This window comes from Callorhinus ursinus, unplaced genomic scaffold (assembly GCF_003265705.2).
Source record: "Callorhinus ursinus isolate GAN/ISIS: 27379988/994484 unplaced genomic scaffold, GSC_fseal_2.0 scaffold2, whole genome shotgun sequence".
In the NCBI taxonomy this organism is placed as follows: domain Eukaryota; kingdom Metazoa; phylum Chordata; class Mammalia; order Carnivora; family Otariidae; genus Callorhinus; species Callorhinus ursinus.
Genome location: NW_027397064.1, coordinates 70,043,605 through 70,067,783, shown reverse-complemented (window position 1 = coordinate 70,067,783; position 24,179 = coordinate 70,043,605). Strand labels below are relative to the sequence as shown.

Here is a 24,179-nt window from a genome sequence, read left to right as displayed (position 1 = left end):
GACTGTTATTAGTCATGACCCCAGCCTAGAGACAGAGAGAGACACAGCGAGAGAGGGAACACAAGCAGGGGGAGTGGGAGAGGGAGAAGCAGGCTTCCCGCCGAGCAGGGAGCCCGATGTGGGGCTCGATCCCCGGGATTATGACCCGAGCCGAAAGCAGACCCTTAATGACTGAGCCACCCAGGCGCCCCTCTATTAGCGACTTTCAAATATGCGATACAGTATTGTTAACTATGGTCACGCTGTACTTTACATTCCTGGGACTTATTGTATAACTGGAAGTTTGTATCTTTTGGCCACCTTTATCCATTTTGCCCATCCCTATTTTTGGTGAGTGAAGGCTTTAAAGCCAGACAAACTGGGTTCAGGTCCCAAGTCAGTGTGACCTAAGCCTGACTTGGTCTCAAGGCGACCCTGGCCTGTTACCCAGCTTCCCTGAGCTTGTTTTCTGAGACTTGGGAATGTGAGTACTTTTGAAGGTTGTTTTGAGAATTGAGTGACATAAGGTCAAAACACCTAGGCCTAACTCCCTTAATCTTGGGATGGAGTGTAAGATCTGGGAATGTGCTTCGTTAAGCATACCTTCCATGCCTGCTTCTTCCACTCGGCAGTGTATTGAGGGCTGACTATGCAGTGCATTTCTTTTTAACCATTACCTACCATATTCTACCTTTCCTAAAGAGGTGGGCATTCTCGTTTGGTCGGGGCTGATAATTGGAGAGAAAGGGTTTTTTGGTTTTTATTTTCAGCCTGTGTGTCTTTTGTGTTGGTGTCTGGTGATCATTGGGATAATTTCTGCTGCTTTGTCTCTCCTAGTGAGTAAGGTTTGGGTTCATTAACTGCTTGCTGCTGAATGGTTCATTTTTCTCATGTGTGGGAGGGAGGAGTGGCTTCTTCTTGTGTTCCCACCTTTGCTAAATGCCATTCCTACTTCCTATGTTAGTTATAGGACTTCCCCACCCCTTTTTCTTATCCCTGTCCTGGTGGAGCGCATAGGAGGGGGTCCGTTTGTTCTCTGATTGGTTTGTTCAGTCACTGACTAGGTGTCAGACTCTGTGCTGCATGGTTATTCTTAGATGGTCTGATTTCATACTCTTAAAGGCCTCAGGAGCAGGCATTCTTTGCTCAGCTTGCAGATGAGGGTTCATCTGCGGCCCTGGGTCTCCTAGCAGGTTTACAGGAGGACCCTGGTGCCTGCTCCTGCAATCTGCCTTCTGTCCTGCCCCTCACCCACACATGGCCCTTTCCAGGGGTGGCTCATTCTGTGCAAAATTGGTCAGCTTTTAAATCCTGTATGGGTGCAGGCCCAAAGGTCAGTTTTAGCCAGTGGTATGGGGACTGTGGATAGATGCTGCGGAGTTGGGGGTGGGGAGAGAAACAGACAGTGCTCCCTGGGAGAGCAAGCTGGTGGGATTAAGCAGGGATATTGGGGCTGCTTAAGTCGGCTTGTCCTCTTTATTTTGAATGGCTCCCGAAAGACCCTGCCTGAGTGTGCAAAGTGCACATTTGTGGATGCTGTAGACAAGATTTGCTTGTTCATAACCTCCTTTTTGTTTTCTGCTATTTCAGTCCTGTATTCTAGATTGCTTTTGGCTGACTTTTGGGGGGGACTTACCCACAACAGTTAAGAAGGTGTCCTACCCTTCAGGACTGCATATTTGACCTCCTCAACTGAACTTTCAGCATCAGAACATGTGGCCAACAGCAGAATGGAAAGATCAATGATTCTGGAGTAAAGGAGACTTGGTTTCAAATTTTAGCTGTCCCTTAATGCCTTTGGACAGGTTTCTTAACTTCAGGGCCTTGGTTTCTTCATCTGTAAACTGGGTATCATTGTGTTCAGGGAGAAGTAATGTTTGTGTACTACATCTAGAGTAGGATTTGGCACCTAATAGGTGTTAAGGAGCTTCCTTTTTCATTCTAGCTTGATTCAGTGGTATTCAATATATTTAGTGTGCCAGATATTGTGCTAAACTCTGGCAGGGGCAAAAATTAATGCAGTGTTTTCTTTCCTGGAGAAATTTAAAATCTAATGGCTGGGGCTGACTTGTACAAATTCATTCTGAGGGGGATAATTGCAAGGCCTAGGCTGTGGGGGAAGCCAACCATAGGAGCATTTCCTCTGCCCTGAGGGTTGGGAGATCCTTTCTTTCTGGAAGGAGGTTATAGCTAAGCCCTTTCTTGAAGGACTGAGTAAGAATTAACCAAGCAAAGGAAGGTGGGATGGGTTGTAGCTAGGAGCAAGAGCATGAGCAATGCATGGAGTATTTAGGGGAACTATACCCAGCCTGGGTTTGGTTGGAAGCAGGAGGTACTGGGAACGGAGCCTGGAGAGCCTGATGGGCCTTGCTCAGAAACTTAGAAGATGTAAAATTTGCTAGGATGGAAAATAAAAATGTAAGGAAAAAGAGTTACATAAATAGTGTTTAATAGCATTGTCAGGCATTTTTATAGCACAAAGTCTGAATTAAATAGATTACAGTGCATCTGTATGAGAGTGATCTGCAGGTGTTAAAGGAATGAGGTCAGTTTATTTGTGCTCTTAAGGAAAAACTTCCGAGAATATTAATAAATGAAAAAGATATATATGCATAGGGTATCTTTGGAAGTACATATCTGTATATGTAAGCAGTGATTGCCTTTAGGAGGGATGTGGAGGTCTGGGATGGAGGACAGGCCTACGTTTTACTGAAGACCCTTTTGTTCCATTTGGCTATTTTTCCACATGCATGCATTCTTTAAAGAAGGAAAATACTGTAAAGAAATGACTAATGTTGTACATTATCAGGTGAGGCAGAAACCAAGCAGCCGTGTAAAAATAACTTGGGCTACTGCACTGTAATGCTCGTAGGCAGAATGCTAGATTATTTCATGGTCTGACAATAATACCATTCATGGGGTGTTTTAGAGTTTCCCACTTTCACATACGTTATTTCAGTCAAAATTAATCACTTTCATGTGTACTTTCATAGCAATTAAAATGTTTTAAGAACTATAAATGTTAAATGATGCTTTGTAAAGTTTGGAAAAGGAGAGAAAAGACTATTATTTGTTTAATGCAACATCTATGATTTTATTCCCTCCATTCTTTGTCTATGCCTTTGTGAAAAATACAACTAAAACATACATTTACTTAATGGACTTTTCTGTTTATAGGATTTCACGTGTTTTCCCAGTGTTGTGTAATTGTTCTCCTTATCTTTTTGAAAAACTGCTATTTTTTGGGGGAATGCTGTGGTTCCTTTCCCTGTGGCCCCTGTGACTCACTCATGCTTACGTGCTTTCTGTCAGAGGTGTGTTGGTTTTCTGGGTTGATGTTCATCTCTTCCTATATTCTCGGAGCTACGATGGCCCCTCTGTCACCAGACTGCAGGGCACAGGGAAAGGGCTCAGCAAGTAGTTTTGAAGGAATGGATGTTCCTTTTGGGCTTTACAACAGCATTTTAAGGGAGAGATGGCAGATATGTGCAGTGTTCAGCCAAAGAAAGAGATTCAGGTTAAGCAGCCTTCCCAAACTCACATAGCAGCAACCTGTAAGTGGCTGAACTCAGCCTTCTCAAACTCACGTAGCAGCAGCCTGTAAGTGGCTGAACTCAGCCTTCCCAAACTCACGTAGCAGCAGCCTGTAAGTGGCTGAACTCAGCCTTCCCAAACTCACGTAGCAGCAACCTGTAGGTGGCTGAACTCAACCTTCCCAAGCTCACGTAGCAGCAACCTGTAGGTGGCTGAACTCAACCTTCCCAAACTCATGTAGCAGCAACCTTAAGTGGCTGAACTCAACCTTGAATTGACTTCTCCTGACCCAGCCATCTCTCCACTATTCTTGAAATCAGAGTTTTCAGTAGGTTTTGCTGGGAAAGAGATGGCGGGGTTCCATTTAGAATGAGTGAAGAGGATTTTGACCTTCTTGAAAAAAATTGCTCTAGTGTGTTCCCGCAGCGGGTGAACTGGACTCAAACCCCAGCAGCCTCTTTGGCAAGCTGTATGACCTTGGGCAAGTTACTTAACATCTCTGGGCATTAGTTTATAATAAGTTAAGCAGGTATAAAGTGTATGTGGGTGCCTACCTCCGCAGGGCTATCATAGTACACATAAGGCTTTTAAGATGGTGCCTGACACATGGTAGGGGCTTATTCAATGCGAGTATAACTTTTTTCCCTCATGGTTTGATGAAAAAGAATAATGCCAGTGTTGGGAAGGGTGATGGGAAAATGAATACTCTCATACAGTGTTGGGGGAATAAATGGGGACAACACTTCTGGAGGGCAGTCTTTCGGTGTGCTAATTTAAAACATGCTAGCTCGGGGCGCCTGGGTGGCTCAGTTGTCTGCGTTCGGCTCAGGTCATGATCCCGGGGTCCTGGGATCGAGTTCCACATCGGGCTCCCTGCTCAGCGGGAGGCCTGCTTCTCCCTCTCCCACTCCCCCTGCTTGTGTTCCCTCTCTCGCTGTCTCTCTGTCAAATAAATAAATAAAATCTTAAAAAAAAAATGCCAGCTCTTTGACCTAGAAATTTTAGCTCTAGAAATTTATGCTAAGAAAATAATTGTATAAATATGAAGTTATATTACATGGATATTAACTGCAATATTGGTTAATAGCAAAAAAGTGGGGAAACCAAATATTTACCTCAAAAGGAGCTTGGTGATAAACTTGGTCACCCATACAATAGAATTAATAAGCAACTTTGTACAGAGTAAGAGGGAAGTGAATAGGGTGATGTGGAAAGATGTTTTCTCTCTACTGTTAAGTTGAAAAACAGGCTATTGAGTAGTATGCATGCCGTAACTGCATTAATGCTTTTTTCTTCAAAGTATGCATTATGTAACTGACACATTTGAGGGTCTGCTATGCGCAGGTTGTAACCCCCTTTAAATGGGCTGTGTATGTAGAAAAAAGTCTGGAAGATCTTTGGGTGGTGGGATTGAACAGTTTTCCCTATTTAAAAAATTACCTCTATACTATTTTTTCCTAATACAGGAACCATTTACATGCTTCATCCTGGTATTCTGCATGTTTTATTTTTATTTTTTAATTATTATTTTTTTAAGATTTTATTTATTTATTTGACAGAGGGAGACAGTGAGAGCAGGAACACAAGCAGTGGGAGTGGGAGAGGGGGAAGCAGGCTTCCCGCCGAGCAGGGAGCCCGATGTGGGACTCGATCCCAGGACCCTGAGATCATGACCTGAGCCGAAGGCAGACGCTTAACGACTGAGCCACCCAGGCGCCCTAATTATGTTTTTTGAGAGAGAGAGAGAGCATGTGTGTGCAAGCAGGGGGAGGGGAGGGGGAGAGGGAGAGAGAGAGAGAATCTTTTTTTTTTTTTTTTAAGATTTTATTTATTTGACAGAGAGAGATAGCGAGAGCAGGAACACAAGCAGGGGGAATGGGAGAGGGAAAAGCAGGCTTCCCGTGGAGCAGGGAGCCCGATGTGGGACTCGATCCCAGGAACCTGGGATCATGACCTGAGCCGAAATTAAGAGTTGGATGCTTAACTGACTGAGCGACCTGGGTGCTCCAAATTAAATTTTCTTCTTAAATTTTTAAAAAATTGTTACTAAAATTCTCCTTTGGTTTGTCTAGAGAGAAGAGAGAGCAAGAAGACATTGTCTTTTGTCCTGACTTGCATTTACTCCATAACAAATAGCATTCGGTGTCTCCTGTGTGAATGAATGTACTAAGGTTTGACAATGATGTTCCAAACATCTACAGCATTTGACATTATCACTCTAAATCACTTAAAGAGTGCTGAAGAAATCAAATCATTTTAATTTGAAAAACTTTTCGAGTGGTTTGGGCAAAGTAACTCTAGTGTACTTGACATATCTAGTTTAAACTTTCAAGAGGGTTTCTATCTTAGGACAATGGAGATTAAACTATCAGTGGGTCCTAACCTTTTTTACTTCATGGTTTATAGATCACAGAATAGATTCATTGTTTTGTAATTAAGTGTAGAAGCAGGATCTCTGTGGGGGGGGAGAGTGAGTGGAAGGGGAGAAGTGGTAGGGAGGAACAGGGCAATACATTTTAGAATACAAACTACATTAGTTCTCACTGAGAATGAAAAAAAATCAGTCTTGATGCTCATATCTCCATTTGAGATCTTCATATTGAAAAATGTTTTTAATATTTTAGATTTGCAATCATCTAAAAAAACTTGTAATCAAGTTGACTTATTTGTGGGCTTTGTAATGTTATTTTGCTAAATCCTATCTGGTCAACTTTATTGTGTTGGGACTTGATATACTTTAGATTTTAAAATTGAATTCTTGGCATTATATATGAATTACATCATAAAAGAGCTATTATTCTGAGGAGAAAATGGGTCATATATCTTCTTTTTTTTAAAGGAGTGATACTAAAGGTGTGTTTAAGTCTGCTTTCAAGTTTGTTGGAACAGATGACACCAGTCTTAGAAAGATGACAGGCTTGGAGCTGGACAGAGCAGAGTGTGAACTGGAGTTCTGCCATTTCCACACTGAGTGACCATTTCCAAGACCAATCCTTGCCTTCCTGGTTGTGACGACACAGAGAGTGCATGAAACGTCTGATCCTTGTCCAGTTAAATGTTCAGCACATAGGAGTTCCTCCTGCGCTCTTACGGTTGAGATGAAGATTCTCTCTCTCTGTTTACACCTGTGTGTGATATGGTCCTAGCTGGAGCTGGCTAGCTAGCTGGTGGGCACGGTGTTGTGCACTGACATGTTTTGACAAGCTGGAATTCAGTCATTATTGCCATTGAACTTTTCAGTGTAATGGATGGTTACCAGTGTTTGTCTTTATTTTAAAAAGCAAGATTTGGGACTGCCTGGGTGCCTCAATCCATTAAGCCTCTGCCTTCTGCTCAGGTCATGATCTCAGGATCCTGGGATCAAGCCCCATGTTGGGCTCCCTGCTCATTAGGGAGCCTGCATCTTCCTCTCCCTCTGCACCCCCCTCCCTTGTGCGCGCTTTCTCTCTTTTTCTGTCTCAAATAAATAAAATCTTTAAAAAAAAAAAGATTTGTAGGGATGGAGTGCAAATTCCAATGTAAAAATGATGTTTGAAAACCCATGTTTGATAATGATAATCCTGTTATCAGCCACCTGAATGTTATCAAATCTGCTACAGGCTAACCAGATCCTATTGGGTAGTCCTCCCACCCACGCCCCCAAGCACTTGGCCAGAAGGCAGATAGCCAGAAGGTCCCAAAATGGCTGGAATTGCTTAGAATCTTCCTTCGGTTCTTATAGGATGGGATAATGAGAAAACTTCCAGGTGGATAGGTCGTCTTATTAACACCTGTCTGCATTCACACTGCCTCCCCCTTCTTCTCTTCACTTAAATCTTCCCTGTCCTTTAAGGCTTTGTTAAGGCCTCACTCAGGATGTTTCCCAGACAGTGCTCACTTCCACTCTGTACTTCTGTCCGTGGTAAACATATTAGCATAGGCACCACTGTCCTTGTCTTTGATTATGGCTGACCCGGGGGCACCCACCAGCTGTGCCTTTTGCTTGCTTTTCTTTACATCTCCTACCTGGATGCAGTGTGGACCTTCAGGACACACTCCTGATTTTGTTTCTTCCTCTTTGTCTGGTCCAACACCTAGTGTCTTACAAGAATCCTCTATAAAGTTTCCCACACAGCAAACAGCCTTCTCTGCTTTACTGTTAACTTAAGAAAAAAAGGGGGGGGGGCACCTGGATGGCTCAGTCGTTTGGTGTCTGCCTTGGTCTTGGGTTGTGATCCCTGGGTTCCTGGGATCGAGCCCCGCATCGGGCTTCCTGCTCAGCGGGAAGCCTGCTTCTCCCTCTCCCACTCCCCCTGCTTGTGTTCCCTCTCTTGCTGTGTCTCTCTGTCACATAAATAAATAAAATCTTAAAAAAAAAAAGGAACTTAAAAAATAATCTTTTGGTGTGTTTTCCTTTCTTCAGTGTTTTCTTTTTATGGGCACACATGCACATGATATGTATGTTAAATGACATGGTGTACTTTTTATTATCTAGTTTGCTGTTTTACATACACATGGTGTATATTATATTAATATGTATTTTACAAGTGATTTGTAATGATTGTGTATTAGGCATATGCCAGCCTATAGGTATAACAATTTTTAAACTACTTATTATTGAATTTTAAATAACACTGCAGTGAACATTCTCCTTCCACAGCTTTTTAATTTTAATTTTAATTAATTATTTTTTGGGTGGGGAGGGGCAGAGGGAAAAGGGGAGGGAAGGGTAGAAGGAGGGAGGGAAGAGGGGGAGAGACAGAGAGAGAGAGAGAGAGAGAATGAATCTTAAGCAGGCCCCCTGCCTAGTAGGAGCCCTATGTGGGGTTCAATCTCACAACCCTGAGATCATGACCTGAGCTGAAATCAAGAGTCAGACGCCTAACTGACTGAGCCACTCAAGCGCTATTTTTTTTTTTTTTAAATTAATTTTCTATGAAGTAGGCTCCATGCCCAGTGTGGGGCTTGAACTCACAACTCTGAGATCAAGAGTCACATGCTCCACCAACTGAGCCAGCCAGGCACTCCTCTCCTTTCTTAGTTTTATTGAAAGACTTCCAACAACTTAATTGTATTAAAATCAACTTAATACAGTAGTTTAAAAAAATGAATTTGTAGAATCTGTTATTTTATTAGTGTCCAAGTATTCTCCATGGTTTGGGACTGTCCTAGTTGTTTGGGGTCCTCTCAGAAATAAATATTAAAGTACTAAGGATCAAATAAACATGTATACTAATAGAGAGGGATGTCAGGTATTTAAATAGATTATTTATATAAAATAGATACTAAAGAACTTATGGAAACAACCTAAGTGTCCATTAGTGGATGAATGCATACAGAAAAAAAATACACACACACTGGAATGATATTCAGCCCTAAAAAAGTAGGAAATTGTGTCCTCTTGACAATGTGTAGGAAACTGGAGGGCATCATGCTAAGTGAAATAAGTCAGAGGAAGACAGACAATGCATGGTATCAGTTATATGTGAAATCATTTCTAAAGAAAAAAAGTCAAACTCAAAGTAGAAAAGTAGTGGATGGGGGGGTGGGGGAAATAGAGTTTGGCAAAATAGGACAAATTTTTAGTTATAAGATGAGTAAAGTTTGGGGCGCCTGGGTGGCTCAGTTGGTTAAGCGACTGCTTTCGGCTCAGGTCATGATCCTGGAGTCCCTGGATCGAGTCCCACATGGGGCTCCCTGCTCAGCAGGGAGTCTGCTTCTCCTTCTGACCCTCCCCCTCTCATGTGCTCTCTTTCTCTCTCATTCTGTCTGTCTCAAATAAATAAATAAATAAAATCTTTAAAAAAAAAAAGATGAGTAAAGTTTGAGGATCTAGTGTATAACATGGTGACTATAGTTGATAATACTGTTTTATATGTAATTGAAATAAATTTGCTGAGAAAGTAAAACCTAAAGTTTTCACCAAAAAAAAAAAAAGTTAATATGTGGAATGATGGATATGTTAACTCGGGGGTAATCCTTTAATAATGTATGTATATCAAAACATCGCGGGCGCCTAGGTGGCTCAGTTGGTTAAGCGACTGCCTTCGCATGATCCTGGAGTCCTGGGATTGAGTCCCACATCAGGCTTCCTGCTCAGCAGGGAGTCTGCTTCTCCCTCTGACCCTCTTCCCTCTCGTGCTCTCTATCTCTCATTCTCTCTCTCTCAAATAAATAAAATCTTAAAAAAAAACACAAAAAAACAAAAAAAACATCACATTGTGTACAATAAATATCTTACAGCTTTATTTGTCAAAAATCAGTACAGGTGGAAAAGAAAAATAATTTTATGCAAGAACTATATACAAATTAAAAGCAAAAAACTGGAGAGGCATGTGTGTGTGGGTGTGTGTCCCAGGTGAATGCAGACTTTGACAAAAGAATCTACCTATATTACAGTTGTATGACAAAACCTCACTGAAAGGAATGCGGGACAAAAAGCGTGAACCTGACAACTTTGGAAAATGGTGTTTTGAGTAGACACTGTATTGTAGTTGGTAAGGTTGTTTCTCATGGAGTATAGGTTAGCAATTCTGAAACTGCTTTACATGTATTCAGGGGTCGAACAAATGAATACATGGATGGTGGATGCTGGGAGCCAGCTTTCTTACTGTTGGAGAGGGGAGTTCTACATCAGCCAGGGCATAAGGCTACAGTGAACCATGTGGTACTGGATTAGAGTTGGAGACATCTGTATGAATTAGGTTTAGCTTCATATAGACACAGAAATCGTTAGAGATGTGTATGCATATGTGGTTTATTAGACATACATGTAGGGCTTGGAAGCAGTGACACCCTAGTTGCAGCAACATACCCAAATTTTGGCTTCTAAATACCATTCTTTAATAAAAATAACCAGGGCTCCTTGAAAAATAGATAATTATAGGTCTAGAGCATCTTGTATTAGAAAATTAGGAAGTACTCAGAAACATTTAAAAGGACTTAGGAACAAACTCAGAGAGCCCCAAATAGCCAAAGCTGGAATAATTTGAGCAACAATATAGTGTGGTACTGCATTACAACCCCAAGTATAAAATAAATATAAATGAGTTTATGCAAGGGAAGGGGAAGAGACATCCTCCTCATAGAAAAGTTCCAAATTTATGTTAATTCCACTTACCCCTTCAGGAACTGGGGCTTAATATCTTTCATTCCCTTGAGTGTGGGCTGACTTTAGTGACTCACTTCTAAAGGATACAGTGTGGAAAGGGTGAAAGGTAAACTTACAGTGAAGAAGACCGACAAACACTAGCTTAACCGAATAATCAAGGTTGACATCACCAGCGGTCATGCTGTTAGCATGTGCCCTTATTATAATGTGATGAGAAGGGCACTTTACCTCTCTGGTTTCCCCTACCAACTGCAGTCTAATTGTGAAAAAAACAGGAAATCTCAACTGAGAGATTTAATACACAGTACTTGATCAGTATTCCTCAAAACTGTCAAAGTCATGAAAAACAAGGAAAACTGAGAAACTGACAGAACAGAGAAAACTTAAGTAGATGTGATCAGTAATTACAAAGTGGGATCCTGGAGTGGAAAAAGGACGTTTGTGGAAAAACTAGAAAAACCCAGATGAGATCTGGAATTTGACTAATTTTTTCAAAAGACACTAAAATTTTCTGCCTCAACATTTAATTATGAAAACATTCAAATGTAAAGAAAAGTTGAAAGAAATGTACAGTGAACAGCCACATACCCACCACCTAGATTCAACAATTAAGATTTTTGTGGTCTGCTTTATTACTTGCCTACCCATCAGTCCATCTTATTTTTATTTTATTTCTTTAAGATTTTATTTATTTATTTCAGAGAGAGAGAGAATGAGAGATAGAAAGCACAAGAGGGAAGAGGGTCAGAGGGAGAAGCAGACTCCCTGCTGAGCAGGAAGCCCGATGTGGGACTCGATCCCAGGGCTGCAGGATCATGACCTGAGCCGAAGGGCAGTCGCTTAACCAACTGAGCCAACCAGGCGCCCAATCCATCTTATTTTTTAAAAGCATTTCAAAGTAAGTTGCAAACATTAGTACACTAACCCCCCCTGCCCCCCTGCCAAAAAAAAGAACCCTAAACCTGTTTAGAATGTGATTTCTGCTAATGCTGTTGTCCAGTGCCTACTAGGCACACACAGTTGACATTATGTCTGTGGTTGTGCCCTGTTGAGAACAGAGGGGGATGACCGGTTAGAGAGGATGTAGGGTATGTAGCGCTTTCCAGTGGTGATCACAGTAGCATGTGATTAGGAGGCCATGCTGGACTGAAATGGATCTGTGCTTGCGGGCACTGGGGCGTTGTCGGGTCTGCGAGCCTCCAGGAAATAGCAGCTGTTTTCCTGCCATGTGGTTCCAGTACCTCACACGGTATTCACCGATGTGGGCAGCTCTCAGGACAGCGGGAAGGGCTGGTGGGTCACACACTAGGACGGTGTGAAAGGCTCAGGTATATGGATAGTGCCTGGGCATTTATTTGGGGAGAGTCCAAGTCCTCCCTGCCTATGCCATTCTTCCCTCCTCTCTGGTCCCCTGGGAAAATAAATAGAGCGAGAAGAGGGAGGCTTTAGCTCTGAACAGGGGTAGGAGGACTGATCAGCTCATCAATCAGGAGAGTGTGTAATTATGTAGAAAGGACAGAAATCACTCCCTGAAGGCCACAGACTTGGGGATTTGCCCAGAAGAGGACCTTACAGCTGCTAACAGTAGCCCTATTCAGCTTGGGTGCATAATGATTTTTAAACTAATCAGGAACCTAAGCCGGAGGCAGAGGGGACAAACACAAATATCTTGTTGACAGAGCAAACATCTAGATTTTGTTGGATAGGAAGTTGCTGAGGCAGGTCAGGGTGATGTAATGGTGTGTGCCAAGCTTTCATCCTTAAACAGATGGGCCCCTGAGGTACCATCTGCAGCTCTCTGGGGCCCTTCGAAATCACTTCCTATAAATTAAATCATTATAAGTTAGGATTGAGAAATTAGTGTGGAAGACATACCTGAAGTAAAAGTAGACAAAGGAAGGAAATTTCCACTGGAGTTACCCACTTCCTCTTCCTCCCTTGCCTTATAAATAGACCTGAGACTTATTATTTTGGTCAACTTTCTTGTTTAGTACTTGAATATCATTGCCTCCCCCAATAACCATCCAAAGTAAACTTCCCTTTCTCCTCTTAAGTGCAGACAACTGCACTTATCCCCACCTAAGCCAGTGTCAGCTGGATATTTTTCATCAACTGTCTTGCTATTTTGGGTTTTCTGTTTTGGTTGAGGAGGAAGTAGTGTTTTTGTTTCTGGTTTTTTCTTTCATCAAAGGAATATTTGTTCTGGGAAAGCAGGGGGAGGGGATGTTTCTCAGTCTAGATCAGAGGAAGAAAATCTACGGCACCATAGTTAAGTGGCTGATTATGAATCTTAATTGGTGATGTTTTTAAGTAAACATTTTAATCAAATATTTAATGAAATACTTTAGAACAGACGGCAGAGTCCCCTGTTCCCATCCTTTGATTTATTCAAAGTTGTCGACACCCCTGGGTGCCAGGCACCGAGGATTCACAGTGGATCATGTGGCCTCTGCTCTTGGGGAGAGGCCCAGTCAGAGGAAATGGCACAGTGAAGTTTGCAGAGGCGTGAGGTGTGAGTAGAACATTGAAGGAGTCAGAGGAGGAGTGAGGGGAGACTTCCTGGAGGAGGTGATTCTTGAGCCACAGCTTGGGAGTAGCCAGGTAAGGTGTGGGTTGAGTGGAGAGGACAGAGCTGAGGCTTGGAAGGTAAACCGTGTGTGGGAACAAAGTGGAGGGAACATGGAGTGCAGTGGGATATTCAGGAGAGACCCATATAAAGGTCACTTTGGAAAAGGACTGAAGAGAAAAGCCAGGGAAGATGCATACGGATGCTGGTATGTGAGGTCAGGGGCAGGAAGTTGGGGTGTTAGCCTGTCAAGCCTGCCGGCTTCCATTTTCTGGGTGAAGTGGGAGGAAAGGGCATTTGTTAGAGCAGGGTTGAGGAAAATGGTAAGTTTGAGATAGTTGTTGAGGGGGCTGGGAGGGGACTTTTTTTTTTAATTAAAAAATTGTTTTTGAAGATTTCATTTGTGTGTGTGAGAGAGAGAGAGAGAGAACATGAGCGGGGGGGTTGGGGGGGGGAAGCAGACTCTGCACCAATCAGGGAGCCCGATGTGGGGCTTGATCCCGGGACCTTGAGATCACAACCTGAGCTGAAGGCAGACACTCAACTGACTGAGTCACCCAGGTGCTCCTGGGAGGGGGCTTTTAAAAAAAGACATTGAGTGTCTTTCTGAGTCCAAGACATTCAAGTGCAGTCACATCTTTCCGTGAGTAGAGTGACTTCTCTTTGGGGATTTCGGGCCCAGTGTTTAGGTATGAGGAAAGTGAGTTGTGGTATTGATTTGTGTGGGTGTGGCGAAAGGAGAGCATTGCAGAGAATGGAGGGTGGTGGCAATGGGGGTGAGTTGGATGATCAATGTTGCGGTCCATACTGTTAAGGAATGAAGAAGGGGATACACACTCCATGGCATTGAAGAGCAAGTACCCTGGGAGTGAGGGGGTGTGAGAACTGGAAGGATGGGAGGTTTGGTTTTCATGCCAGAGCATTGAATTGTGCCCTCTGACTCTACAGTGTGGTCCTGGGAATGGCTGACTAGAGTCTGGAGCCAAGGATTAGAAGCCCAAGTGCAGTAACAGTGATGGTAACTCAGGTCAGTGACTAAGTGCTGTGTGTTAGGAACCGCTGTATGTGCTTTGAACTGTTAATTCGACAGCATCTTTGTGAATAGCCACATTATTATCCCCATTCATAGGAAACTGAGGCCCCCTAGTAATTGGTCAAGGTCAGTTAATAGATGATGGGATTCTAATCCAGGGTGTCCATCCCGCACCCCCAAACCCCTAAACTCTCATTCCTTTAGGAGCTGACCTTTGGCCGAAGAGAAAAATTGTAAATTAAGTCCCTCCTTCCTTTTTCTAGTGTATGAGGAGAAGTTACCAAAAACAGGTGACAGCTGAGAATTGGGGTGGAGGGTGGTATGACTGTGGGTAGGGAGTGGGGGACAAACTCAAAGGAGGGTGAAAATTTTTTACATGACTTTGTAAGAGAAATGGGTTCAGCCTGTGTCTCCTGGTGGAGAGAGGCTCCATCAAAGGCAGGGAGAGGGACGAAGGGTTAGTGTTTAATGCACACAGAATTTCAGTTGGGGAAGCTAAGAACGTTCTAGAGATGAATATGGTGATGGTTGTACAACATTGTGACTGCACTTAATACCACTGAAGTGTACACTTAAAAATGGCTGAAGTGGTAAATTTTATGTTGTAGTATGTTTTACCACAATAAAAAATAAAAAGTTGGTGAAGGGAGAAATAATAATTGCGACCATTTATGATTTTCCCAGTACAAAATGGGCACTTATTACACACTTGAACGTATGCTGAGGATTTTGCCAAGTGCTTTATGTGTATTTTTATTTAATCCTCACTTTCAGACATGAGGTCAGTTCTGTTGTGCAGAGGAGGAATCTGAAATTTGAAGAGATTAGGCAACTCGCCCAAGGTCATATATGCAGAAAATGGCAGAGGCCAGGCACTACCAGATCCCCCTGACTCCAAAGCCCTTGCCATTAACCCCCAGGGGATTGAACAGTGGAAAGAAAGTTCCAGACGGCCGTAGTGATAGTGGAGCAAGCAGGGGCAGGGGTGTTGGTGGAAGGAGGGCTGGGTAGGGAAAATGCTGGGCTACACAGTGAGGTTGGGTAAAGACTGGGGAGCAGCAGGACCGTGGCCATGAGAAGTTGGGCTCAGGGACTGCCCTCCTGTGTCTGGATTGGGCCTGAGCTCTGACAGAGCCAGTGGGAAGGCCAGCCGACACTGACCCTGGACCTTGTCTCTGAAGGGGTCTGGGACTATCGGGAGCCCTGAGTGCAGAGTGTGGGGGAGGTGTCTGACATCTGTAGTTTTGTTGGTAGAAGTTTCTTCTCAGACCTGCGGTAGCAGAGGCCAGAGATGTGGAGAGTGCAGAGATGGGGCCCAGCCTGGACCCCCTTTCTCATCTTCCTCCTGAACTTCTTTCCTACTGCCTGTTGAATCCGAAGTCAGCAGCCTGATGTTGAATTTAGGGGCATGAATACGGGAGGAGATGAGCTGGTGGCGGTGAGGAGGATTGGCTATATTTCTAATGCTGACAGAGCAAATAGCAACGGTGAGGTCAAATCGTGGCCAACTCTCTGCCTTGGTAGCCCGTCAGCAAACTCCAAACGTTTTGCTGCAGGTTTTCTTTCTTTTTCTTTTCTTTTCTTTTTTTAAATAAAGATTTTATTTATTTATTTGACAGAGAGAGACACAGCGAGAGAGGGAACACAAGCAGGGGGAGTGGGAGACGGAGAAGCAGGCTTCCCGCGGAGCAGGGAGCCCGATGTGGGGCTCGATCCCAGGAACCCAGGGATCATGACCTGAGGTGAAGGCAGACTCTTAAAGGACTGAGCCACCCAGGCGCCCCTTCTTTCTTTTTAACACAATAGTATGAAATGCATATATCAGGAAACAGATTTACCTGGCTCTTCAGGAAGTTTTTGAGGTTGTAACCTGACAATCGGAAGGCGTATCCTGTCTTCAATGGTGACCGATGGCAGTTGTGACCTGGGGGGGAGGGCTATCTCAGATACTTGGATTTAGCGAGGTGGTTGTGAGGAGATCTAAGCTGCTTATAAGGGAAGTGCTCTGTTGAGAGTTCCTGTTATTATTTTACTTCACGTGCTTACATTGGATTCAGCAGAACTCTTCTGCTGGTGGTTTTAGATTCTGTGCTGAGAGGCAGGCTCCTTGAGCATTGCTTTCTGTGTAACAGTGGTGACTTTGGAGAGCATGGCCTGTGATTATATAATCATTTTGAATAAATAAAGAGATGTTCTCATGACAGGTCCTGCAAGGGCAGCCTGGAAGCCGGCATCATAAGGGATTAAGTTGCACTGCAGTAGGGTTTTGCCGCCGTCAGAGGTGCGGCAGCCCGGCAGCTGTAACCTCCAGGTGTAAACAGACTTTCATCAGCATCATTGCAGAGTCCTGGGAGGATCTGAGCTCAGCTGGATGCTCTCCATCCAAAGTCGTTTGTAGAACCTTGTCCTGGCTGTGATATGTTTTACCCCCAATAGCTGGCTGGATCTATAGAGCTTTACAAGGGAGCTTTTCAAGGGAAGGTGGCTTGTATACTTGCTGGTGCCAAATTCTGATGAATCATTTAACTGTCCCCTTTTCTGGCCTTTTTCTTTGGAACACTTGGGGGCCAGGTAGAGTAAGGCAAATGGGATTTACCTTAGAATGAAAATAAGGACTAAAATAGCAATAACGAAGGTAGCCCTTAGTTTGGGAAATAATAATGGCTAACATTATAATGAGCCGTTATCTTCTGGGCCAAGTGCCTTCCGGGTATTATCTGAAAGCCTCTCTCAGAACAGGATCTTGTCTTTTGTTCAAGCTATATCCCCCAGCCAAAAACAGAGCCTGGCACCGAGGAGGCCGCTCCAGTGAATGAATTTAGCACAGATAAGGATTCTGAGGCACAGGGAGGTTAAATTGTCTGCCCAAGGCCACACCATTAATAACGGGGATTCCTTGACAATAGGTAGATAAAGTGGAAGGCACAGAGAATAAAGGTTTGTCTTCAGAACCTCTTGACTGAAAATATGATTTACTGTGGTTACAGAGGTGTCTTGATATTTACAAAAGTTAATTTCTCCATCTATTAAAAACATTTTTATAATTAATTTTATTAAAAATAAATATAATTATATAATTGTAATAATGTTACAAAGATTAAATGAGAAAGAACTTGGAATACTGCCTATACTTTGTTAAGCGCTGTATGTGTTTGAAAATTTGCCTTAAGTATCATTTATCTTTTAAAGGATGTTCACTTGGTTTTAATTTTGAAGTAAAACAACAAATTTCTTTTTTTTTAACTGTGGGTTCTATCTTTAAAAATAGGCCTGAGTGAGGGGCACCTAGGTGGCTCAGTCAGTAAAGCATGTGATTCCTGATCTCAGAGTCATGAGTTCAAGCCCCATGGTGGGTGTGGAGCCTACTTAAAAAAAAAAAAAAAAAAAGGTAGAGTTGGGTGAGAAAGTATAATTCAGAGATATTATAGGAAAGCCAAGAGTGAGGTCTGATTTTAGTAATAACAATATTATGTTACACTGCATGAATACAAAATATTTTCTTAGCCAAACAACTAGAATACAGTAGTTTAGTAGGAATAGTCCATATCACCAAGAAAGGTATATTAGAAGAAAGTGTTATTGTTTATCCTGTAGTCTAAACATTTTTGACAGAGTCCTATCAGTAAAATACTTTTTGCTCATACCTGTAACATTTTGTATATTTATGAATTATAGTCATTATAAAACATATAAAAATAAAAATAAAAGAACCAGACAAGTAAACATGATTAGACGTTCTGATGTTTTCTTTCTATATTCAGGAGATCACCCTGCACCTTCCACTTTCAATCTGGTTTAGAAAGACTGAAAGTAATCCACAAGGGAAAGCACATAGCAATTTTTGAAGGAAGGTCTGCTAGATGGAGTGGTGTGTGGATGAGAAATTGACAGAGAGGTAAACTGTTAGGCAGATTGAGTGTAGGATGTTTTGCGGAGTGAACCAGAAAGCTGTGCCTGGCCATCTGCTTGAAGATGTTGGTGAGGTGGTCATAAATCAAACTCCTAAGGATTAAAGTGTCCCCATTAGAATGGTCCCATCACTTCCTCATGACTGATTATGCCAGCCTCACTGAATTAGAGGGAAAAAATATGGTTCATATGCTGTTTGCAAAATTGCTTCCAAATTTGAAAGGTATTTCAACTATTTGAAAGGAATAGACCTGAATGGAGTAGTAAGGAAGTTAAATTTGTAAATGAGAAAGTGTAAGTAAGATGAAATCACTGGACCTGACCTTGGAAAGAGGCTGGGTGGATAAAGGGGTAGGGAGGAGGTGCTGATTGTGGCCCCAGGAGAGACGGGGGTGGAGGCCATTGAGGTCTTTGGAAAGCCAGGAGTAGAGAAGGGAGTGGGGCACTTACTATTGTCATTATGGAATATCTGCTGGTAAATTAGTCTTAGTTTCCCACAACTTAATATTTTCTAAGATTGTCAAATACCTTACCTGTTTCTGGATTTGAAAGATCACAGGGAAGGGAGACTATCAAGTTAACAAACTGTTGTTTGCTTCTCTGGGGAGAGTCCTATAGTGGCTAGCATTCCATGGTAGAAGTCTTCAGCCTGGCAACATTGGTAAGTGCCTCACAGCACTTATATACAAGTGGTAATGAATGTGAATTTATTTGGGATGATGGTTGGTACAGACTGATCATCTACTTTTTTGCTGATCCCTGGGACTGGGTTGAACTACTATGGTAAGTGGGGAATTGCAGACAGATACAGAATTCAAATTGTTTCTTGAACAACTATAAGCAGACTGGGGAAATAAAAGATTGCTCAAAGCTTCATTTTCATTCGAGAATGCACAAAGCTGTGTACTTAGTACTGAATGGAAAGTACAATGTGACAGGATTTCAACAGTGATGCATTTTATTCATCATCCACAAATAAAATACGTGGGTACTATTGTAATATTTTGGGGAGAGACATTCCACAACAAGAGAGAAAAATAAGCCTCTTCTGGAAATAAGTGGGCTGGGTATTAAAGAACCAGAGGAAAAAGCAGGTATGGGCCATTGATGGGTACCTTCTGTCCCCTTCAGAACTTCTTTGAAAGACCCGACAGATAGATATACCCAGTCTTTGGCAATGTTCGGCTCTGGAGAAGTTTTTAAAAATGATAGTTACATATAATTCTTAGAACATGACTAGTAAGTATTCCTGTCCTTAGTGTTACATATAAAAGGCTTAGTCACTCATAAATTATTGGTTGATGTGTTTGTGGCTTAATGGGGAATTTGAGAAACTGTGATAGTTGGCAGATCCTTAGCAGTGCCAGGAATAGAATTGGAGACTGATAAAATAAGGATTTGGGGTTGCTAGGAGGCCTTGAGAAAAGTGACCTCACTAAAGGAGTGAATCAAGAAAAAGTTATGTCGATTCCAGAAACATTACTCATTAGGAGAATGCAACCGAGCCCTTCCTCTCTGAATGAGAAGCCTTGGGAGCGCCCGGGAGGGCCTGTCCTACCGCAGGGGTGCCCATGAACCCATTGTTGGGATGGTAAAGGAATTGGTACTAACGTGTGGCTCTAGTGTACAGATTACAATCTGCCAAACCCTATTTCAAGGATGTGGGAAGGGGATAACGTTCAGAGCTATGTGTTTGTGGAAATGAATGAAAAACTTTTTTAAAAATTTTCTGAGTGACCTTTGGTACATCACTTGTTCACATTGGGTCTCAATTTCCTCCTCTAAAAATAAAGGAGAGGTTTATTGGAATAATCTCCTAAGAGAGATTATCTCAAGTAGAAGAGGTAGTTGTGTGTCCATTTTGAGTAGATGAAGGTGAGGTGACATTTATTTAACACTATCTACTACGTATATTCCTGATGCTTTATGTACAAACGTTCCTTTAATCCTCAAAGTTTCTTTACTCTAAATCCTCCCCATAAGGTAGTGACATCACTGTTCCCATTTTACAAATGGGTGTGTCACGTGGACAAGGTCACCTGGCTACCACTAATAAAGTCGCTAAGGTGGAATACAGAGAGAAATGGTGGTAATAATAGTAACAGTGATTCATCATAAGTTTTGAATGAAATGAAAAAAAAGTCAGTGTTTGGGGTATTGGGATTGTTCTATTCTCTCATAGGTTACTTGGAAGCAAAACAGACTTTTTAAAGATAGCAAGATCTCAGATTCCACCCCTTGAAGTGGAAAAACTCAGGTTTTGGATTGTTGGGGTTTGGGGGAAGGGCCATAAAGTGACACCCCAGTTTTTCCTGTCAGTGTGAGTTCTGAACCAGTTCTGACAGAGACAAGGACAGTGGGAATTCAGATTGCACCGTTTTTACCAATACTGGAGAACAGGACACACAAAAGTGTCAACAGTGGGCTTCTTAACACTGAATCACAGAGCAGGCTGCGCTGGACCACGGAGGCTCCCCGACACGGAGGCCTGCTTCCATATAGCCAGCATTTTAAGAAGACTTAACTGTGTGCTTCCAGAGAGTAGCTTGACACCCAAGGAGGGGAAGTGGGGAGGGGCTGGGTCCCCAGCCCTAGTTTCTGTTTCCAAACCTCAAGGATTAGATAAGTCACCAGGGCATTTAGGAAGGGTTGAGTGAGGGGCCAGGGGGGAGGCCCAGATGGTAGCTGGAGGCCTGCTCTCCACGTGAAGAGAAACAGGACCCAGTTATCCAACACCCCCCACTTCTCCCATAATAAATGCTGTTCTGTTTCCCAAAGTCAACAACATTCTAGATAAATTGTTCTCTTCTACTTGAGATACTGGCTTTTGTAAAAGTGAAATTGTATTTCAAAACAAAGCAAAAAAAGACTTACCTGTGTTGTTGCTGCTCTGGTTTCCATCTTAGTAGGAGTCAGAGTAAACTATCATGTCATACACTGTTCACTCCAGGCTCTAAGAAAGTCCCGGTAATTGTGCTGATAGCAGTGTCTTTCAGACACTGAATTCAGATGCATGTCTTTGGAACTTTAAAATACCTTGGTGCTTCTAGTCTTTTTGGGAGATGGTGAATAGGTTGAAAACTTCAAGTAAACAAAAACCACCCTTATCCATATGGCTGTTGAAGTTTCTGCTATGCGAGAGATCCTGTTTTATTATTTTATTTTATTTATTTTATATTTTTGCGAGAGACCCAGTTTTTAAGTTTGTTCTCTCCCATCATACACTATTTTTTCCTAAGAGTAATGGAAGATACTCAGACTGAAAATTATTGTGGGCAACTGGCTTGTCATTTTTTTTTTTTTAAGATTTTATTTATTTATTGGACAGAGAGAGACACAAGGAGAGAGGGAACACAAGCACTTGCAGTGGGAGAGGGAGGAGCAGGCTCCCAAGGAGCAGGGAGCCCAATGCGGGGCTCGATCCCACGACGCTGGGATCATGACCTGAGCCGAAGGCAGACGCTTAAAGACTGAGCCACCCAGGCACCCCGGCTTGTCATTTTCTTAAGTAACATTTTTATTCAACAAGTAAAACAAATTTGCCTAACTAATTATTCATACGAATTCTAAAACTTGTCATTTAGAGTGGGTGTTGGGATATTCAGGTCATTTAGAAGGCTGTGGTTAAAAATAAAATGACCTAAATATATAGTTCTACTTTTTTTTTTAAGGGAAGCTTAAGCTTTTAATTTTTGTTTGACATTGGTCCTAATTCTGTTTCTATTGGGAATGTAAGTAGCTAGTCTTTCAGTGTTCTAAATAAGGAAAATTCCTTCCTCTCTCTCTCTCTCTCTTTTTTTTTTTTGGTCGTTTCTCATGGTATCTATGGCTCTGTTTTTTAGCCAGGTTGTGTAAGTTCTATATCCTTTCTGATACTTGGGCATATATGTGAGTGAGCAAGAAACTGGAGAGGGTGGAAAACAAATGACTTCTCCCAGAAAAATTAATGACCGTTCGTTAATTGTTCCGATCACTCCTTTTGTATTTTAAAGGAAGGAACATTTGACATGTGAACTTGTGCCGATCTGCTTTTGGGCAGTAACTGGAGCATAAAATGTTGAAAATCAATTATGCATTTAGGGAGATGAAACAGGCTGACATATTGAAGGCATATTGTATTCTGTTTGGTGGACAAAGCAGGGCAGTTACGTCATATTCCTGCAGTAAGATTGTGTCCCAAGGGGGTGAGACACAGAGGATAACACATCCCGATGTACTCAAACTTTACAGAACATGGGGGTTTTTATAACATACTTGCCATTTGTCCTGGGAAAAAATCCCGTCTTAAAAATTGGCTCTGCTTTTTGGGTTGTTGGCTGATAAGTAAAGAATTTGATTTTTTTAAATACATTCTTGGCCTTGATTTATAGCAGTCTGGTCAATTTGCAGTGCATTCTACAATTCCCTTGTGCCAGTTAGGTGGTAAGATTTTTGCAGGAGAGGGTAGAGACAGTTTCAGATTACTTCTGTAACCCACTGTGCCTGACATAGTGCCGACTACCTACATAGCCATTTGTGGATTTGCAGGATGCCCGCATGGGTGTTGTCTTTCGTTCACTTGATAGGAGAGGCCCCTGATGACTGGGTTCTGTTCAGTCTTAAGCCACACGGTTGGTAGCTGTATTAGTCTGGATTAGCTATATTGGTTTGTGAAGGCTGCGGTAACAAGTACCACAAATCGGGAGCCTTACACAACAGCAATGTATTGCCTCACAGTTCTGGAGGCTAGAAGTTCAAGATCAAGGTATCAGTAGTGTTGGTTCCTTCTGGAGCCTGTGAGAGAAGGTTCCGTTCCTGGCTCCATCTTTGGCTTACGGAGGACCTTCCCTCTATGCCTTCATGTCATCTGTCCTCTGTATCTCAGTCTCTGTGTCCAAATTTCTCTCTCTCTTTTTTTTTTTTTTTTTAGGGACACTAGTCTAGTTGTTGGGCCCACCCTAATGATCTCATTTTAACTTGATTACCTCTGTACAAAGACCCTGTGTCCAAATAAAGTCACCTTCTGAGGTGCTGGGAGTTAGGACTATAATGGATTTTGGAGGGACACAATTCAGTTCATAACAGCAACATATCTGGGGTCACGTTCTCCTTTTGTCTCCAAATTCATCAACTTTCTCAGCCTTGTTTAATGAATATTTGTTGTTTGGTTTATATGCAGCCTGGACAGGGAAAGCCAAACTTTTTACTCACAGAAATGCCCGTTGCTCTCCTTCAGGTTCCCTGACATGCTGGTTTATAGATAGAAGTCATTTCTTAGATCACAACGGTTTTGCTTGAGGCTGTTTTTTATTATTTTAAAAACATTTGTCTTCTCCCCCTTTGATCCCTGGAATATAAAAATTTTTGCGATTTGATGTACACATTGATTTAAGGATCTAAACCAGTATATGTGCACTTTGCCCATGATCTTTTCTCTTTTAAGAATACTTTTTTTTGTCTTAGCAGTGGAAAATGATTGTCAGTGTTTGAGGGTTTATATATAGGACACGCAGCCACCTGGGTGGTTGGTCTCTTTAACTATCAGGTGCAGTAAAAATCAAGGTACCAGGTAGTTCTCCCATCCAGGTTTGGGTTGGTACTCAGAATATAATACCTAAAAGATAAAATATATCCTATGACTTTGAATTTTCAGTAATATTTAAAGGGATATTTCCTACCAAATAACCTTTGTGCCAAAAAGGTATCAGTTTATTTAAGAAATTTCCAAGTGTAATGCAGTTTCTTCTTAGAGCTAAGTCCAGTTTGTCTGACTCAGGATTGTAAATTTGTAGGAAATGGCTCTGTAAATGTCAGGAAATAACTATTTGCAGTGGTTCTGAGTTGGAAGACTACAGATACATACTGGATGTACTGTGTGCACGCAGGTTAAATACAGTTTTCAAAGTAGTTTTAAGTTTGCTTATATTTTGCATACCTTTTTTTTTTAAAAATGAAGGACAGATGCTAGCATGTTGGAATTTAAAAATAAGACCCTGATTGAAATGGTTTAGGAGTGCACGTTGATTTATAGCCTGACAGGACGTGTGTGTGTGTGTGTGTGTGTGTGTGTGTGTGTGTGTGTGTGTGTG

General features: G+C 42.2%; 1 protein-coding gene across 11 annotated transcripts in view; it reads left to right on the top strand.

Moving 5' to 3' along the window:
* TANC1 (tetratricopeptide repeat, ankyrin repeat and coiled-coil containing 1) overlaps positions 1-24,179 on the top strand; it is a 230,094-nt gene that overhangs the window by 17,827 nt on the left and 188,088 nt on the right. The window contains exon 2 of one of the 11 annotated variants that reach the window (XM_073883696.1): positions 14,118-14,196. The exons of the other annotated variants lie outside the window; for them this stretch is intronic. The gene's annotated coding sequence lies outside the window, so the exon portion shown is untranslated. The remainder of the gene's footprint in view (positions 1-14,117; positions 14,197-24,179) is intronic. 11 annotated transcript variants of the gene reach the window in all.